The sequence below is a fragment of the Canis lupus genome, chromosome 21, assembly GCF_048164855.1.
Source record: "Canis lupus baileyi chromosome 21, mCanLup2.hap1, whole genome shotgun sequence".
Taxonomy (NCBI): domain Eukaryota; kingdom Metazoa; phylum Chordata; class Mammalia; order Carnivora; family Canidae; genus Canis; species Canis lupus.
In genome coordinates, this window is record NC_132858.1 from 4,171,760 (window position 1) to 4,190,489 (window position 18,730).

The 18,730-nt window shown below is 46.0% G+C and overlaps 1 long non-coding RNA gene across 1 annotated transcript; it reads left to right on the forward strand.

Annotated features, from left to right (window-relative positions):
- Window positions 1-2,320: 2,320 nt before the first annotated feature.
- LOC140613263 (uncharacterized) lies at window positions 2,321-11,125 on the forward strand. Its single transcript, XR_012014420.1, has 3 exons — window positions 2,321-2,453; window positions 2,684-10,359; window positions 11,026-11,125. It is a non-coding gene; the product is annotated as an uncharacterized lncRNA (long non-coding RNA).
- The last annotated feature ends 7,605 nt before the right edge of the window (window positions 11,126-18,730 follow it).

Sequence of the window (18,730 nt, forward strand, 5' to 3'; positions counted from 1 at the left end):
CACCAGAGCTGCCCCCAAAAAAACAGTTTTTAAGGGATCATTCAAGGAGTTGAGGAAAGGGCACATAATCAAATGTATTATTAATATTCTCACCAAAGACCATGGTGATTTGGGGCCCACTTGTTTAAATAAACATTGAGAAAAGAAGGGACTTGGGACGCCTGTCTGGCTCAGTGGTTCAGCATCTGCCTTCGGCTCAGGTTGTGATCCTGGGGACCTGGGATGGAGTTCCACATTGGGCTCCCTGCAGGGAGCCTGCTTCACCTTCTGCCAGTGTCTCTGCCTCTCTCGGGTGTCTCTCATGAATAAATAAATAAAATCTTAAAAAAAAAAAAAAAGAACAGGTTTACTATATAAAGAGAAGGAATGAGAATATTTTAGAGACAGCAAAGCTCTCTTTGTCAAACAAAACCTCGCAGAGATGAAATCATAAATGTTTGGGCCTACACAGTAATAAAAACAGGACTTAGCACCCATAATCTCCTTCAAAGTATCATTCACTTACTGTTAAAAAAATTACTCTCTGATCTTGGCAAGTCACCTTTCCGCACAACAGATTCCTGAGTGCTGACCTTCTTTCAATTCTTTCTTTCCCCAAACCCATAGAGAATTAATTAAACAATACACAGCCATTTTAACCCTATGGGGAAAATGCTATCTGTAAGAGAATGGAGAGGACTAGCTTTACAACACTGACAGTTATTTAAAGCACTTTAAAGCTCTTCATGTCATGAGCTCCAGAGTGGGAGAGCATGGATGGCAGAGGAGGTCCCCCAGTCCTCCCTCAGCCCTGGAGAAAACTGTAGAAGAGATTGCCAGAGAGGGGGCCTGGGGGCGGGGAGGAGGAAGGGAGGGAGCTCCAGGTCAGTTTCTGGGATTCAAGAATTGGTTCTGAGAAAGAAAAAAAAAAAAAAAAAAAAGAATAGCTTCTGGTACTAATTAGCTGTCAGATCACAAACTCCCCAGGTTCCCAGGTCCCTGTTTGTAAAATGAGGTGACCCGACTCATTTCTCCTCTTTCCAGCGCTAAAATCTCACTAAAAATTTTCCAACCCAGAGCAAAACATCAAGCCTGTGTCTGAAGGTTACCGTCTGCATCGCAGTAATATTCCACCCTTAAAGAGAAAGTGGGAAAGAACAATAAACTCCAACACCTTTGCCAGGGGTCACAGGGGTGGGCAAAGGTGGGAGGGTGTCAGTACCTTGGTCCCCCACGCCCCCTTCTGCTCCCCGACACCTTCATGATAACTACTGTCATTTACAGGAGCCAAAGCGGTTTCACAAACAGAAACTGTATCAAGTTCCTGCAATTCCCCGTCACTACTCAGATGCCACTCTACCCTACACCTTGTCCCCGAACTCCATCTTTCCCTCTCGGCATTCCCTGCCTAGAGACCCGCCATCCTGCAGGTTCCACAGTAAAGGCCCTGAGGTAAGAGGTCGGGTGTCAGCCCCTGTCCAGGGCTCCAGGCTTTAAACCCGAGTCCTGGAGTCCCGGGATTTAGTCCCACATCAGGCTCCCCGCATGGATGGAGCCTGCTTCTCCCTCTGCCCGTGTCTCTGCCTCTCTCTCCGTCTCTCATGAATCAAATCTTAAAAACAAAACAAAACCTGAGTCCCACAGCTCCCCTTTCTCTCTGCTTCAGTTTCTTTTCCTAAACACAAGGCAGCTGCCAAGTCAGCTTCTGAGACTCTTCCACCTCGGGCATTATGCACTAATAAGACCCGGTGACATGCAAACACCCAAAATGTGTTACAATAAACAGCGTTTGATAATTCCAAGGGGATCCTGTGCGAATTTTCAATTAACTGATGCCTTCGATACAACATGGAGGAATGACAAAGGGCAGGAAAAGGGAAGGAAGGGCAGACCCCGGTAGCAAACAGGAAGGAAGGAGGGAGGGAGGCACAACAGCTGCCCCAAGGGAGTAAGAGCGGCCTGAGGGTGGTGAAAGAGCGGAGGGGCGGCCGCAGAGCCCCCACCTCCCCAACCCTGCGCCCCTCCCCCGCCCCGCCAACCTCTGGCACAAACACAGGGTCTGGGGGCGGGGCGCGCATGCGCACTGGCGCCCTGCGACAACCGCCACCGCTCCCGGAGGCGGCCAGGACCGGCTGGAGCCGGTTAGAGCCGGCGGTGCCCGCCCGCGAGCCGGCGCCTCACAAGGGGAGGCGGCGGCTCACGGCTCGCGTATCCCTGCGCCGGGCGGGTGCGGGGTGCGCGCCGTGCCGTGCCCTTCCCCCCAGCCTTTGTCTCCAGCCTGCAGCTGCGGCGGCCCAGGTCTCCGGGCCAGTCCCTGCCCCCAGCCCTCCCCGCGGCCCCTGCAGCCCCCCGAGGGGTCTGGACGTGGGGCAGAGCTTGGCCGAGGGGAGCCGGAGAACACGCGCCCTCTCGCCCCCCACACGTCCCACCTCGCCGGGTTCTCCGCGCAGCCGCATGGCCCCGTGGAAACCTGTGTACGGGAAGCCCCTGGCGCCGTTGCTCCCAATTTGTCCGGCCTCGCTCGCGGTTCACAATCTTGCCGCCCCGGGAAACGAGATTTTTCTCGGAATCTTTGGCACGCGGTGCTTAGTCAGCTTCGCCTTTAGTTGGGAAATTCCAGGGGGTGCTTTGAAAGCAAAACTGCTCAAATTGTACAAAAAGGACGGGCTTTGGGTTTGGTGAAGAGCTTTTGTTTCCCTTTTAGCTCCCGTTGTAAAAACCTCGGAAGTGGAGCCAAGCCAGAGAGAATACGGATTCCAAAGCACAGACTTAGAAAAGCACACTCCTAAGCAGTTTCGCGAAAGTCTGAGAACGTTCCCGGACGGGCTGCCCGAGGTCGTTTCCTCAGAAAAGCCTTCTGGCGTTTGGGGATCAAAGAGGACGCTTAAAACCTGACTTTGACAGTTTTGGGTTTTGGTGACTTTGACGAGAAGCTTGGAAGCTCAGAAACGGTTCACATTTGGGCAGAACAAAAAGTGTGGGCATGATATTAAAAAAGGCAGAGATGTGGGGGGGTCGAGCTAGCATTTAGGGACCCCAAAGCCGGGACCACTGAGCCCGTGAAGTAACACAAGTCCCCCCCCCCCCCTCCCCGGCCCCCTTCGTGTTGGTTCGGACGTAGGAGGCAGCCCTGCCCCGGAACTACTTGAGACATTTTCTAGAAGTGGATTTCCACGTTTAGTAGAATTCTTAAGCAGATAACCCGGACCGCCGGGCTTCTCCAATAACAGGGTAATCAGAATGTCGGGGCTAACCTGAGAACCGACTGGCAGGCCCCGAGGCTATTTGGGGGACAAACGGACACTTTGCCGCAGCTAAGATGGCCGCCATCTCCTGACGAGGCTGAGGTTCGGTTACATAATGGAAATAAAAGGCCATCAACAACTCCATTTCAACCGTCCTTCATAAAGCACTTCATAGTATCTACTGTACTGCCAAGAAAACATGAGGTATTTTTAAAGCTACTAAAAAAATTCCTAAGTAATGGATCTGAAGTTAGGGAAAGCTGTTTGATCTACTTAAATGTGATTTTTGTGCCTAAGTCTTCAGTTCAAATCTACTTGCTAGTAAGTTTTGACTATTCCTGGGTACACGGGGGGTAATCAAGTTGCCTGAACTGTCACGAAAGCTCCAGAAAGTCTTGTAAAGCTAGGTTCTATTTTTAACCCGGCCATGGAACTATTTTTGCTTCCCCTCACAAAGGCGGCGGAGGGTTATTGAAATCGCGGTGTGAGCTGTCTTCCGTCTATAAATATGCCTCTCCCGGGTTCTGCTGCAGGCTTTCAGGCAGCGAGCGCAGAGACGGCTGGTGAGGGAGGAGGGACTGCTTAAGGCGACAGCAGATAAGTTTTTCTTAAAAAAAAGCTAGGAATTAAAGCAATCTTTAGGAAACGTAAATAGGGATAATACTTCTTGAGATATTGCTTAGCATTAAATTCGTAGAGTAGTATTGTAATCTTAAAAAGAGCTTAAAAGGAAAGCAATGAAGATTTTAAAGAGTAGCTTGAGAAAGAAAATGCTCTTTGTAGAAAAAGACGGAGGTTAAGAGATGAAGCTTAATGGAGTGGAAAGAAATCTAATTTTAGAAGAATTGTTGAGAGGACTGCAAAGTCCGGGATTCAATAAATCCTTTAAATCTGAGGGCAGCCTTTCAGGTTGTCGTTGAAATGTAAATGACCTAAGTAGAGCCTAAATGTTTTAGACCGGTTGTAGATGGTAAAGATTTAAAAAGTTTGTCTTTTAAAAAGCTTAACTTGAAGGTGTTTTAAGAGCCCTTCAAATTCATGGGTTAGTGATTGCGTCATTTGACACCTAGATCTTAAGCTAATCCTTGCTAAAACTTGCAAATATTAATTAGTGGTAGGATGAAAATTTGAAGAGATTAGAAAATTGAAGTGGAGAACTCGCAAGACCGAAGTACAGGAAGGTGAAGATTTAAAAGACCAGAAGTAAAGGTGAAGAAAAGACTTAGAGAAGATAGGAAAATTGGAAGAAAAATTACACGCCTTTTAGAAGACAAAAATAATTTAAACCTCGAAGGCAGGAAGCAGAAGAAAAAAATATTTAGAGAAGAACAAGGCAACAAGGTCTCAGATACAAGTTGAGAAAGCCAGAAATTGGAAACGAGGTGGAAAATAAGGTCAGGGAAAGTACATCAGGTAGAAAATGAAAAGCTAGGACAACCGCTGAATATAGGCACATAAGATAGACGTCAAAAAGAAGATAGAGAAGTTTAAAGCCAAAAAATTGGAAAAAGTAAAAACAGGAAAACTAAGAATTTTTAAGTAGTTATGGAATCTTTCCAAAAGCCCATGAATTTAATTTCTGGTGCAGAAGCTAGATTTGAGGGTGATAAAATTACTGTAGACCGAGACCCAGCTTAGCCCAGGAGCTAGAAGGGAAAGATAAAAATCAGATTAACAGCGTTTGCTACCAAAAAGACTTAAGTTACTTAAGTAGAATATTTCTGGAGTTAAAAATGTGAGGGTCTTTAAATATGGTAGCTTTTAGTGTTCTTGGAGAATTTAAAGAACTTTGATAACTGAAGTAATGCAAGATCAAGAATAACTACCAACTTAACATTCTCCCATTGGACTTTGAGCTAAGATGGTTTTTTAAATCCTGAGGACTAGCGTTAATTGGCAGCAGACCCAGGTACTACGCAGAAGTGGATTCAGTGAATCTAGGAAGACAGGAGCGGCAGACAGGATTCCAGGAGCCAGTGTCGGTGAAGCTAGGACTGAGGAGCGAGCTGCAGTTCGTGGTGAAGATAGGAAGGAAGGCGAAGTCCGGGAGCCAGTGCTGTTTGGTGAAGGAAGGAAGCTAGGAAGAAAGAAGGAGCCCTAACGATTTGGAGGTGAAGCTAGGAGAGGATTCCAGAAAGGAGGAGCCAGTGCGATGTGGTGATGAAGCTAGCGAGCAGCTTGGCAGCTTGGCAGCTTGGCTTGGCGACCACGCGGAGGCGGCGAACAGGCGCTGTGGAGGATAGATAGAGGATCCTAGAGCAGCATCCCAGTGTGCGAGGCCCCAGGGAGGACGAGTGGTGTGGTAAAAATACCAGAGATGGGCTAACGTGGTTTTTGTAACTTCAGTATGGTAACGTTAATTTGCTTTTCTAATGGTAACGGGGGAATTGTGGTACTTAAGCGCTAAGGGATTTATGGGGGTGTAGGCCGATTTCCGGGTGTCGTAGGTTTCTCTTTTTCAGGCTTGTTTTCTCATCTTGTCTGAAGCTTTTGAGGGCAGACTTCCAAGGCCTGGAGGAATGGTAGATGGCAAGTTTTTTTGTTTTGTTTTTAACCAATTTGAGGGAAACCAAATGAATTTGGTAGATCAACCTTGAGACCAAATTCTGGCAAGTTTTGTAAGAAGTTTTTAGCTTGGGGTAATGAAGCCTTTCAGTTTTTTGAATAGATGACCTTATTCTTCCTTCACCCTGCATTCAAGTTTTCTAAATGTGGAGTTTGGCTGTGTATGGGGGGGAGAGTTTTTTGTGGGGATGGGGGCGCAAAAATATGTTTTGAGTTCTTTTCCCCTTAGGTCTGTCTAGAGTCCCAAAGGCAAATGACTCAAGGTAACAGGAAAAAAGAAAATCCAGTATCAGGATAATCAGAACACCACAGGTTTACAGTTCTAGAAACTAGAGCACGAGCAGCTCTCACTTTTGAGTTCTGTGGCGGAGCTGTCCATTGGAGAAATGGCTGGTAGTTCTTGTTTTTCCATTTATTCATCAGATATTTTAATACATAACCCTTTAAATTCGTTACATTTACTTAACTTTGGGGTGGTCTTAACAGGGAAGAGGGTTGGGGGAGAAATTTTTCTTTCTAAGATTTTCCACAGATGCTATAGTACTATTGACAAACTGGGTTAGAGAAGGATTGTACTGCTATGCTGTTGGCACGAACACCTTCAGGGATTGGAGCTGCTTTTTTCCTTGGAAGAGTATTCCCAGTTGAAGCTGAAATGGTACAGCACAGTGCAGCTTTGGTTCATACTCAGTCTTCTCAGGAGCACTTCAGAAGAGCTTGACTAGGCCAGATGTTGAAGTTAAGTTTTCAAGTAATGTGATCTTTAACTTTTATTAAAGGGGAGGGGCAAATTTTGGCAATTGATAGTTGGCAGTGGCCTGTTAATGGTTGGGATTGGGGAGGGTTGGGGGTTAGGTAATTGTTTAGTTTATGATTTCAGATAACTCATGCCCGAGAACTTAAATACTTAGGATGGAAAAACTAAAGAAATCTCAACTTCCAAGTTGGCAAGTAACTCCCAATCCTCTAGTTTTTGTTTTCCCCCAATTTTTGAATTGGGCAGCTGGGGAAGTTCATGAAGATCCACTGGATTCATAGTGTAAGGCCTGGGGAAGGAAAGTATAAGGACTGGGGGTTGGTCTAGCCCACTGGCTGACTTAGATATCATCTTGGGAATTTTTTTAAAAATGGCTAAAGTTGTTTGGATATGGTAGTGTGTGGTTCTCTTTTGGAATTTTTTTCAGGTGATTTAATATAACTTAATACTACTATAGGAGCTTCAGAGCAAAGGAAGTGGCTTAATGATCCTGAAGGGATTTCTTCCTGGTGGTAGCTTTTATATTATCAAGTAAGATTCTATTTTCAGTTGTGTATAAGCAAATTTCTTTTCTCTAGTGTAGGAAAAGTATTTTTCCATTAACTGCAAACAAGATGTTAAGGTATGCTTCAAAATTACTGTAAATTGTATATTTTAATCCTTTCTGATAAAAAAGGGGGTGGGGTGTTGTGGATGAGGGCGGGGAAACCTTTTTTTTTTCTGTAGACTTTTTTCAGATAACTTCTGAGTCATAACCAGCCTGGCAAATACGATGACCTAGATGGAGAGGGAACAGCATCTTGGTGAATGATGATAAGTAAAGGCAGAAAAGATTATGTTTCATACCTCCATTGGGGAAAAAAGCATAACCCTGAGATCCTTAACTACTGATGAACGCATTATCTGCATATGCAAAAAAAATTAAGCAAGTGAAACTACCAATTTAAAGTTAATGGAATCTACCATTTAAAAGTTATGGCCTATCAAGCTATACCCACACCCACAAAAAGAATTGATGAGCTGTAATATAATGAATTGATGAGAAATAACAACGAAGATCAAATAACCATCTCAAAATACTGCTTTTACAAAAGCAGAATAAAACAAAATGAAAAATGGTAAAATCAACATTAATCCTGGAATAAAAGAAGCTGAAATAATTCAGAGTGGGATCAAATGGATTGAGAGAAGGCTGTGCTGTTTGCCAATCTTTCGTTTGCCTCAGACAGGTTTCTCTTCATTATCAGAAGAGTTGCTTCATTTCATCTGGGAGCAGAAAACAGCAGGCAGCTGTTAACAGATAAGTTTAATTTGAATCTGCAGTATTGCATGTTAGGGATAAGTGCTTATTTTTAATAGAACTGTGGAGCTCTTAAGTATTGAACTTGGCTGTGTTTCCTGATCCCTTCCTTAGAGGATTTCAGGATTGTGGGGAATTTTCCCATCTAGCCTTTTAAAATTAGGACTTACCGTGGGCTTCCATGATGGGATAGCACACCTCGTTCGGAGGCAAGTAATTCCTTAAAGGCTTTGAAGAGTAGTAGTGCCTTAATCATAAGGCAATGTTGATAAAACTAAGAAAATTGAATCTCTTAAATTCTACAAAAGGCTAGCATATTGTGCTGTTAAGAATCCGATGTTGTTAATCTTGCTAAAGCTTAAGTTTTGTGTCGTGATGTACGTTGTATAGAAAACATTAAATACTTCAAAATAAAACATTTTAATCTAGAGAATGTATGCTTTTAGAAAGCTGTCTCCTCATTTAAATAAAGTATTGTTTGTTTGTAGTTAGTGTTGGGCAATCTTGGGGGGATTCTTCTCTAATCTTTCAGAAACTTTGTCTGCGAGCACTCTTTAATGGACAAGATCAGGAATTGAGCGGAAGAACGAATTTAACTTTAAGGCAGGAAAAACATTTTATCCTTCGTAAAGTGATGAGCATTTAATAATTCCAGGCACATGGCAATAGAGGCCCTCTAAATAAGGAATAAATACCTCTTAGACAGGTGGGAGATTATGATCAGAATAACAGGTAACTACACCTACACTATTTCCAGAAAGTCAGGGGTCTCTAAATTTGACAGTGGTAGAGTAATAAAATACTGTCAACTTTTCCAGAGTTGCATGTGAACTTTAAATGCTTCTAATCATCTCATCTGATGTTAGCCAGTGTTGACACAACTGGCCTTTTCATATAGGTACTTGGGGGGGGGGGGCATGTGGGTTTTTAAAGAATTTTCTTTGCAGAGGCTTCATTTCATCCTTCATGAAGCTGTTCAGGATTTTGACTTGCATATAAGCGCTTGGCTCTTCCTTCTGTTCTAGTGAGTGTGAGACCTTGCAGTGTATCAGCATAATATTCAAGTAAACTTTCCCCTGATTTTGGAGGGGAGGAGGGGGAGGGGCTTACTTGTTTTAGCTTTTTTTTTACAGACCACACAGAATGCAGTTGTCTTGACCTCAGGTCTGTCTGTTCTGTTGGCAAGTAATGCAGTACTGTTCTGATCTGCTGCTATTAGAATGCATTGTGAAACGACTGGAGTATGATTAAAAGTTGTGTTCCCCCAATGCTTGGAGTAGTGATTGTTGAAGGAAATCCAGCTGAGTGATAAAGGCTGAGTGTTGAGGAAATTTCTGCAGCTTTTAAGCATTCGTGTTTGTGATTGAAGCCAAGTACCTTTTGCTGTGCTTCTTTAGGTAAAATGCTTTTTGTTCACTTCTGGTAGGGGGGTGGGGAGGGTACTGAAGCCTTTAGTCTTTTCCAGATGCACCTTAAAATCAGTGACAAGAAATAAATTCCAAACAAGCAACAGCCTTCGAGAAATTTAACTGGCAAGTGGAAACGTTTTATCAGTTCAGTGGTCTTAGTGCATTTTCTTTGTGTGGGTTTCTCTCTCCCCTCCCTTGGTCTTAATTCTTACACACAGGAACATTCAAAACAGCAGACGTATGCGAAGGGCCAGAGAAGCCAGACCAGTAAGGAAAAAAAATAGCTTATTTACTTTAAATAAACAGTCCATTTTAAATGTGGGGATTGGGAACCACTAGTTCTTTCAGATGGTATTCTTCAGACTATAGAAGGAGCTTCCAGTTGAATTCACCAGTGGACAAAATGAGGACAACAGGTGAACACGCTTTTTTCTATGTTTACATACCAAGTCAGATCCGTTATGAATAAGTAATTTAGTGTTAAATAGACTTCCAGCTTTATGCTGGAATAAATAGCATGTGAGCAGCTGTTTGTTGGCCTGGGGGTGGAGGGGTAAGGTGGGCGCTAAGCCTTTTTTTAAGATTTTTCAGGTACCCCTCTAAAGGCACCGAAGGCTTAAGTAGGACAACCATGGAGCCTTCCTGTGGCAAGAGAGACAACAAAGCGCTATTACACTAAGGTCAATAAAAATGGTGTCAGCCTCCTAACCCCAGCTTCTGTTAGAAATGAGGACTTGCCTCAACACTTGGCAGACATGCACTGAGGCTCTCTTCGGGGAACGGAGCATCTAAAGGAATGTTTTGAGTACCTTCTGTACCCCTGGGCTTGTCCTGTCCTGACAATTATGCTGCTTTTATAGCAGCTATTTATTTAAAAAGCCCATACCTCAAGTGATGGTTGAAGGGGAGGGAAATGGGGAAAGAGGGCAACCACTTTTCCCTAGCTTTTCCAGAAGCCTGTTAAAAAAGCAAGGCCTCCCCACAAGTGACTACTCTGCCACATCGCCACTCCCTGCCTTTGGCCTAGCGCAGACCCTTCACCCCTCACCTCGATGCTGCCAGTAGCTTGGATCCTTGAGGGCATGACCCCTAATCGGTTTCAAGGTAACAGTGGTGCTGAGGTCTTCTGGTGGGTTGCACTACTAGAAAAGGCCATTAATTTGCCTGCAAATGCTTAAATGTTATTAAAACCACGACTAAATATTATAACACTGTTATCTTGTGGTTAGAACACTTAAGCCAGTGAATGGAGGATAATGTTTGAGACTGTAATGTTGGGTGGGAACATAGACCTTACAAATCAGAGATAGGCATTTTAGTATTGAGGACTGTTGGGGTGGGATTGCAAAAATTCTCTGCTAAGACTTTTTCAGGTGAACATAAAAGAGACTTGGCTAAGCTAGCATCTTAGCTGAAGCAGATACTCCAGTGTTCTTCAGTAGGGTTGTAAAGGTTTTTCTTTTCCTGAGAAAACAAATTTTTGTTTTCTCAGGTTTTGCTTTTTAGCCTTTTCCTAGCTTAAAAAAAAAGCAAAAGATGCTGGTGGTTGGCACTCCTGGATTTCCAGGACAGGGTTCAAATCCTTGCAGTGTCTTTGCTTGAACTACGATCTCTTGTCTTCAGGCCTCCTTCCATTTCCTCTTTTTAGATGTTAGGCTTTGGGATTTGGGGGAGATGGAAAAACACTTCGTGGAATTCAGCCAGAAACCTAAATCTGTTTTTATTTATGTGGGAACCTAATGATAACTGCCTTGTCTCTTTAATTTTCAGGTGGTCCCCATGCATCTAGTGTTTGGAGAAGACTTGCTTTGGAAGTCTTTAAAAATGGAAAACTTTAAAAATTCATATTAATAAAAAAAATTAAAGCTTTTCATTGGTGTGATTCTTTTGTGTATAAACCAAACTCCTGGGGCAGCCCGGGTGGCTCAGTGGTTTGGTGCCGCCTTCGGCCCAGGGCATGATCCTGATAAGTCCCACGTCCCACTCCCTGCATGGAGCATGCTTCTCCCTCTGCCTGTGTCTCTGCCTCTCCTCTGTCTTTCATGAACAAATCTTAAAAAAATCCTGTCCATCATGGGTAGTTGAGGGAAGATGGGGTGTTTTGTGGGGAGGTTCTCCACCTTGTTTGTTGCTGGTTACCATGATATACAGCATGATCTTCAGGTAGGGAGAGGGACTTGGGGAAAGTGGCATAGGGTCAGCAACCTAAAGGATCCAGTAACTTTCCCCATAGGAAAGCTTGCATTGTACTGTCTAGCAGTTGGTGAGCTGGGCCCACAGCATGGAGAAACAGGTGGGGGGGCACACCGATTTCCATTGCTTCTGTGAAAACCCTTTGCAGGCCTAGGGGCACTGCCCCTAAGTGCTGATAAAAACCAGTGCTGTGGGGTCTCTGAAGTTTTGGGCTGATAACGTCCTTAATCCTTGTCAGTGCCTCAAACAAATTGGCCATTGGTTCCTGTTCTGTGGAATGGCCTGGATACCTCGTGATCTTGCCTTGGTTGCAACTAAAATGTTGAGATCGCACGTACACCTACTCTCTAAATGAAATACTTGTCTTACCTGGTGACTAAATCCCTGAGGTGTCCCTGCTTTCTACTCTCAAGTGACCCTATTGCCTGAAGGAGCCTTCCACCCAGCCAGGTTTAGAAGAGTGGGGAACCCAGGTCTAAAGAGTTCACACCCACCAGAGGCTTCCCATCGTGGGTCACTGTTGGCCACACTCAGCCCAGTGAAGGAGGCCTCAGGGAACAGAACTACATTACTGTACTCACAACTCAGGAAGGTGTTACAAGTGGAGAAGCAGGCTTTGGGTCCTTGTCATGGCTGCGGGGCTGGGATTTGATTCCTGGTCTGGCAACACTTAAACTCCTTTTTTCAGCTCATGAACATCTGACATGAAGCCACAGTCCAGATAGGTCAGCAGACCAGCCTCGAACCTACCCATCCTGTGCAGGCAGGGAGACTTTTTCCTTGAAGGGTTGCATCTGAAATAGAGGGAGAGGATAGAGGGAAGCTGAACCATGGTTCCCTGAGCTTGATTACGTGCCTGTTCTGAATTGCTGTCTTTTTTTTTTTTTTAATTTTTATTTATTTATGATAGTCACAGAGAGAGAGAGGCACAGAGACACAGGCAGAGGGAGAAGCAGGCTCCATGCACCGGATGTGGGATTTGATCCCGGGTCTCCAGGATCGTGCCCTGGGCCAAAGGCAGGCGCCAAACCGCTGCGCCACCCAGGGATCCCAGAATTGCTGTCTTAATGTCTTTTGGAGAAAGGTCTTCGATGTTTTTCCAGAGTTGAAAGGCTCCCTAGAAGCACAAGACTTCATTGGAGAGCAAGGTAGTAAGAGAGGAAGGCGTTCTACTTGCTAGGGACTACATGGCTCCTGATGCTGAGCAGATTTTAAATTGTCCAGGATTGGAAATGTAAAGACCAGACACGGGGTTAGCTAACCGGAAGATAGAAAAAAGCAGGCCGGAAGCTACTTCTTACCCTTTGAGCACAAAAAGGGAACTCAGAAGAGGCCAACATAAAATTCTCCCAAAGATTATATGCAAGTTAAGGGGCTGGGTCATAATAACAGACAAACCATAGGTATTTATATAACCCTTCAAGCTGTACAAAGGGCTCATACCAGTTGTTTTGGATTTGCTAATCCTAGTAGTGGCTAAAACAAACCTGAATTCAAGTGGTAGCTCCACATTTCCCAGCCTCACAAGCTTCCCCTCAGGCCTCCCAGGCCTAGGACCCAAGCAGCGGATTTCTGACTTCAGTACAGGGGTGACAGCTAGGAGAATGAGAGCTTGGAGGGGTGGGGTTGGATGGGTGGGCTGGGTCGAGGGGGACAGGGTCTATGCTGACCAAGGTGTGGGAGTGTCTATCTGGGTTGTCGATTCAGAAGCCCAGAAAGTCCAGGAGATGTGGCTCTGGCAGGTTGGCAAACTTGGGATGTCACCTGCCCTCTCCAGGCCTTTGTTTTCCTACCAGTTAAATGGGGTTGATGCCATCTGCCTGCCGGCTGTGGTAAGGAAGACCCGACACAGTAATAGGACTGGAAACGAATGAGCTTTTCCTGCCATCTAGTGAATGAATGTAGCATTGCAGGCATTGTCCTTGGAATACTTCATAACACTTGAACGTTCAACAAACATTTTTATTGCTGAGTAGTATTGCATTGTATGGATATTTGAGTTATTACTAGTTTTTTGAAATTAGGAATAAAGCTACTATAAGCATTTGTGTACAAGTCTGTGTGGACATATGCTTTCTTTTTCTTGATATGTTTCATGATAGGTATATGAATTGTTTTGTTTTTACAGATTTTATTTATTTGGGGGGGTAGAGAGAGCAGGAGTAGAGGGGAGGGGCAGAAGGAGAGAGAGAAGCAGACTCTCTGCTGAGCAGTGAGCCAGATGTAAGGCTCGATCTCAGGACCCCAGGATCATGACCTGAGCTGAAGGCAGTTGCTTAACCAAATGAACCACCCAGGCGCCCGAATTGCATTTTTCTTTTCTTTTCTTAAAAGATTTTATTTGTTTATTCACAAGAGACAGAGAGAGAGAGGCAGAGACCCAGGCAGAGGGAGAAGCAGGCTCCATACAGGAAGCCCGATGTGGGACTCGATCCCGGGTCTCCAGGATCACACCCCAGGCTGCAGGCGGCGCCAAACCGCTGCGCCACTGGGGCTGCCCTGCATGTATGTTTTGAACATATTTCTTTGACTATGTGCTTTGCCTTTTCATTTTTTCTGTCTTAAAAAGGTAAAAGTCTTAAATCTTGCATGAACTATATACACAATAACATGAAGGAATTTCAAACTATGTTGAAAGAAAAAAGCTAGTTTTTAAAAAGTACATGCAGTTTGGGGGCGCCGGGGTGGCTCAGTCAGTTGAGTGTCCAACTCTTGATTTTGGCTCAGGTCTTTTTAAAAAATATTTTATTTATTTATTCATGAGAGATACAGAATGCACAGACACAGGCAGAGGCAGAAGCAGGCTCCATGCAGGGAGCCTGACATGGGACTCAATCCCGGGTCTCCAGGATCACGCCCTGGGCTGAAAGCAGTGCTAAACCACTGAGCCACCGGGGCTGCCTTTGACTCAGGTCTTGAGGTCGTGGGATTGAGTCCTGCATCAGGGTCTGCATGCTCAGGATGGGGCATACTTTGGATTCTCTCCCTCTCCCGCGGCTCTTCCCCCCATTTGTACTCTCTAAATAAATAAAATCTGGGGGAAAAAAGTACATATAACCTCAACTCTATGGTCAACTACTCTTCGACAAAGCAGGAAGGAATATCCAATGGAGGGGCACCTGGGAGGCTCAGCTGGTTAAGGGTCTGCCTTCAGCTCAGGTCATGATCCTGAGGTCCTGAGATCGAGTTCTGCATCGGGTTCCCTGGTGGGCGCCTGCTTCTCCCTCTGCCTGCGTCTTTGCCTCTCTCTCTGTGTCTCTCATGAATAAATTTAAAAAAATAAGTAAATAAAACAAGACGACATCAGAGAGGGAGACAAACCATGAGAAACTCTCAATTAGGGGCAACCCAGGTGGCTCAGCGGTTTAGTGCCGCCTTAGGCCCAGGGCCTGATCCTGGAGACCCGGATGGAGTCCCGCGTTGGGCTCCCTGCGTGGAGCCTGCTTCTCCCTTTGCCTGTGTCTTTGCTTCTTTCTCTCTCTGTGTGTCTCTCATGAATAAATAAATAAAATCTTAAAAAAAAAAAAAAACTCTCAATCATAGGAAACCAACTGAAGGTCACTGGAGGGGAGAAGGGTGAGGGGACAGGGTAACTGGGGGATGGGCATGAAGGAGGGCATGTGATCTGATGAGCACTGGGTGTTATATAAAACTGATGAGTAGGGATCCCTGGATGGCGCAGCGGTTTGGCGCCTGCCTTTGGCCCAGGGCGCGATCCTGGAGACCCGGGATCGAATCCCACGTCGGGCTCCCGGTGCATGGGGCCTGCTTCTCCCTCTGCCTGTGTCTCTGCCTCTCTCTCTCTCTCTGTGACTATCATAAATAAATAAATAAATAAATAAATAAATAAATAAATAAATAAATACCTTAAAAAAAATAAAAAAAAAATTAAAAACTGATGAGTGATGCAACTCTATGGTCAACTACTCTTCGACAAAGCAGGAAGGAATATCCAATGGAGGGGCACCTGGGAGGCTCAGCTGGTTAAGGGTCTGCCTTCAGCTCAGGTCATGATCCTGGGGTCCCTGGATCTAGTCCCACATCGGGCTCCCTGAGGTGAGCCTCCTTCTCCCTCTGCCTGGGTCTCTGCCTCTCTCTGTGTGTCTCTCATGAATAAATAAATAAAATCTTAAAAAAAATAGACTGATGAGTCACTGACCTCAACCTCTGAAACTAATGAAACATTATATGTTAACTAATTGAATTTAAATTAAAAATGTTAAAAAATACATGTAGTCTGGCTCCCTTTATGCAAAATTCTCAAAAAATGAGGACTAACCTGAAATAACAGTAGATTTGGAGTTACCAAGGGGCATAAAGAAAGCCTGAGGGTGATGAATGTATTCATTGCCTTGACTGTGGTGTTGGTTTTGTAGATGTGCACTGATGTCAAAGCTCATCAAATTATACACTTTGGATACTTTGTTTATTGTATACCAATAAACCTGCAGGAGAAAGGAAATGCACAAAGAAAAGCACCTTTGGAACACTTTACTGTGTGAAGACGCACAGGAAAATAATGGACTGTCTCTAGCAGCTCCAAGTCTTGAAGCAGAATGATTAAAAAAAACAATGATCATACACCTCCATACAGCAGTGTGAAACTCGGGCTCCGGTCCTGATTCCTGAACTCACTGGCTGTGTGCACTTGGGAAAGTTACTTACCTCTTTTAGGCCTTGTTTTAATTCTTCTGTCAAATGGCCAGAATAATATGTTACCCAGGATGCTGTCACAAAGAACAGGATATATATATTATGTATATATTTATCATATGTATATTTATTTTTACGTATTTATTATAGTTATATATATCATATGTTTATCATATATATTATATATATTTATTCTGAGTACCAGCTTAATCAAAGGGCCTAACAGTGTTTTTTGCGAAGCACACACAGGAGGAGCACGGAGGCAATGCTCTCATCCTGAAGGATTCAGGGAATGGCTTCAGAGAGGCAGAGGCATGTTGAGGGAGCGAGATACTTAGGCTGGGTCTCAGGAAGACTGGCTTTGAGGAAGGCCCCTGGTCTTTGGCTTCAGGGGTGGAGGGGATAGAGTGGGGCAGAGCGGGGCAGCAAGGAGTGTGGGGAGGTTCCGGGCAGGTGAAGACAGTGAGGTGAGTGTTGCTGGACTGTTGGTCTGAGGCCCATGGGATGTCCGAGTGGACGGGTCCGGGTGATCAGAATGGATGCGCCAGAGCCCAAACATGGGTCTTGGGGGGATCCACCAGCTCTCAGAGACCCTCCCCACCATGGTAATGTTACAGGGGCTGGACCCTTGAGGACCATGTGCAGTAGGGGCCTGCACAGACCCTTTTGGCTTCTCCATGCAATTCCGTCAGTTTTGGGCTCTATGTCCTCTTCCTCCTGCCTCTTGAATGTAATTTCATGCATTTATTTGCTTATTCACAAATACTGGCTAAGCACGAGCGAGGCACTATCCTAGGCTTGGAGATGCTGAGAGGAAGCAGCCGGAAAGCATCGCACCCCAGTGGAGCCGCCACCTTGAGGGATAACCCAATGACAGAGACTACTCCATGGTCACAGACGCCAGAAGGAAAGGAAGTGGGGCTTGGGATGGAGACTTGGGAGGTGAGCAGAGGCACAACCATTGGACCCCACCTTCTCTCCCTCTGCCGGCGGCTTTGACATGTACTGTACCCTGCGTGGAGCATCTCAAACCCCCATTTCAGCTCCGGGCTGGATGCCTCCTCCACCTAGGAGCCCTCCACTCTGCACCAGGCGCTCCTTACCTGCTCTGTCTCTCCCCTCATCACAGATCCTGCAGCCCATCCTGCCTACTCCCTCTCACATGCCTCTCCTGTCGGTACCCTGCCCTGCTCACTGCGGTGCTAGCACCAGGCTGCCCTCAATGTGGTCTTCCTAGGCTAGTGCTGCCAGGGTGTCTTCCAGACCCACTGGACTTCCAGAGACCCTTGTCTGCTCCCCACTCATCCACTGTCACTGACCCTGGTAGGGTTCCCATCCAGATTCTGTCTACGCCCTCCTCACCTGCCTCCCCCTGACCTCTGACACCTACGTCCCTGCTTGACTGGCAATCCCTTCCTTGCCCCTAAAAGAACCACCCTCCCCACACACACAGCCCCTCACTGTCCCATCTCTGGCCTTCCCTCATGCCTTTACCCCCTTCTAGAATATTCTCTGCCCTGCTCATCTCCATGTGTAAATCCCACTCCTTCAAGGTCTAGCTCAGAGCTTCCCTAAGTGATGAAGCCTTCCCCAACTGCCCTCTGCCCTCGCTGAAGCTGTCCTGCTCTCCTCCATCCTGCATGTTCTCTGAGCCTCCTGGAAGCTGGCCTTCTGGTTTCCCATCCAAGCCCTGCCTTGGCCCTGGGTCACAACCTGCACTAGCCCGCTCCTTCACCCTTTCTTTTCTTTTTTTTTTCATTTATTTATGATAGTCACAGAGAGAGAGAGAGAGGCAGAGACATAGGCAGAGGGAGAAGCAGGCTCCATGCACCGGAAGCCCGACGCGGGATTCGATCCCGGATCTCCAGGATCGCACCCTGGGCCAAAGGCAGGCGCTAAACCGCTGCGCCACCCAGGGATCCCATACCCTTGACTGGAATACATGTACTACCACCAGGTAGTGGCTGAGATTTGAAGCCAGGCACCCTGCCACACACCCATACACACTCTCTGCTCACTTTCGCCAGCCAACTGTGGCCCAGGCTGGTGACAGAGCAGATGTGGGTCCCATGCCATCAGCCCTGACCTACACTTAAGAATGGTGGGTTCCAAAAAAAAAAAAGAATGATGGGTTCCTGGGAGTCAGGACAAGGGCCTGGTAGGCTGGAAGGAGGGTGGGCTTCCTGGAGGAGAAAGCATCTGAGTTAGGCCTTAGTGAAATGTTGGGGCTCACACCTGTGAGGACAGATCACCCCAAGGGAGGGGCACAGCATGAGCCAAGGCAGGAGGCCGGAAGGCTATCTATCTGTGGGTCACACCCTCAGCTCCAGATGCTCCTCTGTCCTGAGCTGCTCTACACTCCCCCTGAGCTGAGGATCCTTCCCACTGCCCACCCTGCTGCCTCTCCCCAGCCTCTCCTACCTTCATCTTCTCTTGATTCCTTTGTCTCTCTTTTCATTGCTATGAAACTTGTACTATTTATAATATTTTGGTGTCCCCTTGCATTTGGAAGCAGAGCACTTAAAACCACTGATACCTGAGGGCTCTGAACCCTCAGCCCCAGCACAAGCACTTCAGCACACCCCTGCCTACTACTGTCGAGGATCCAGCACCACCTTGTTTTTCCATG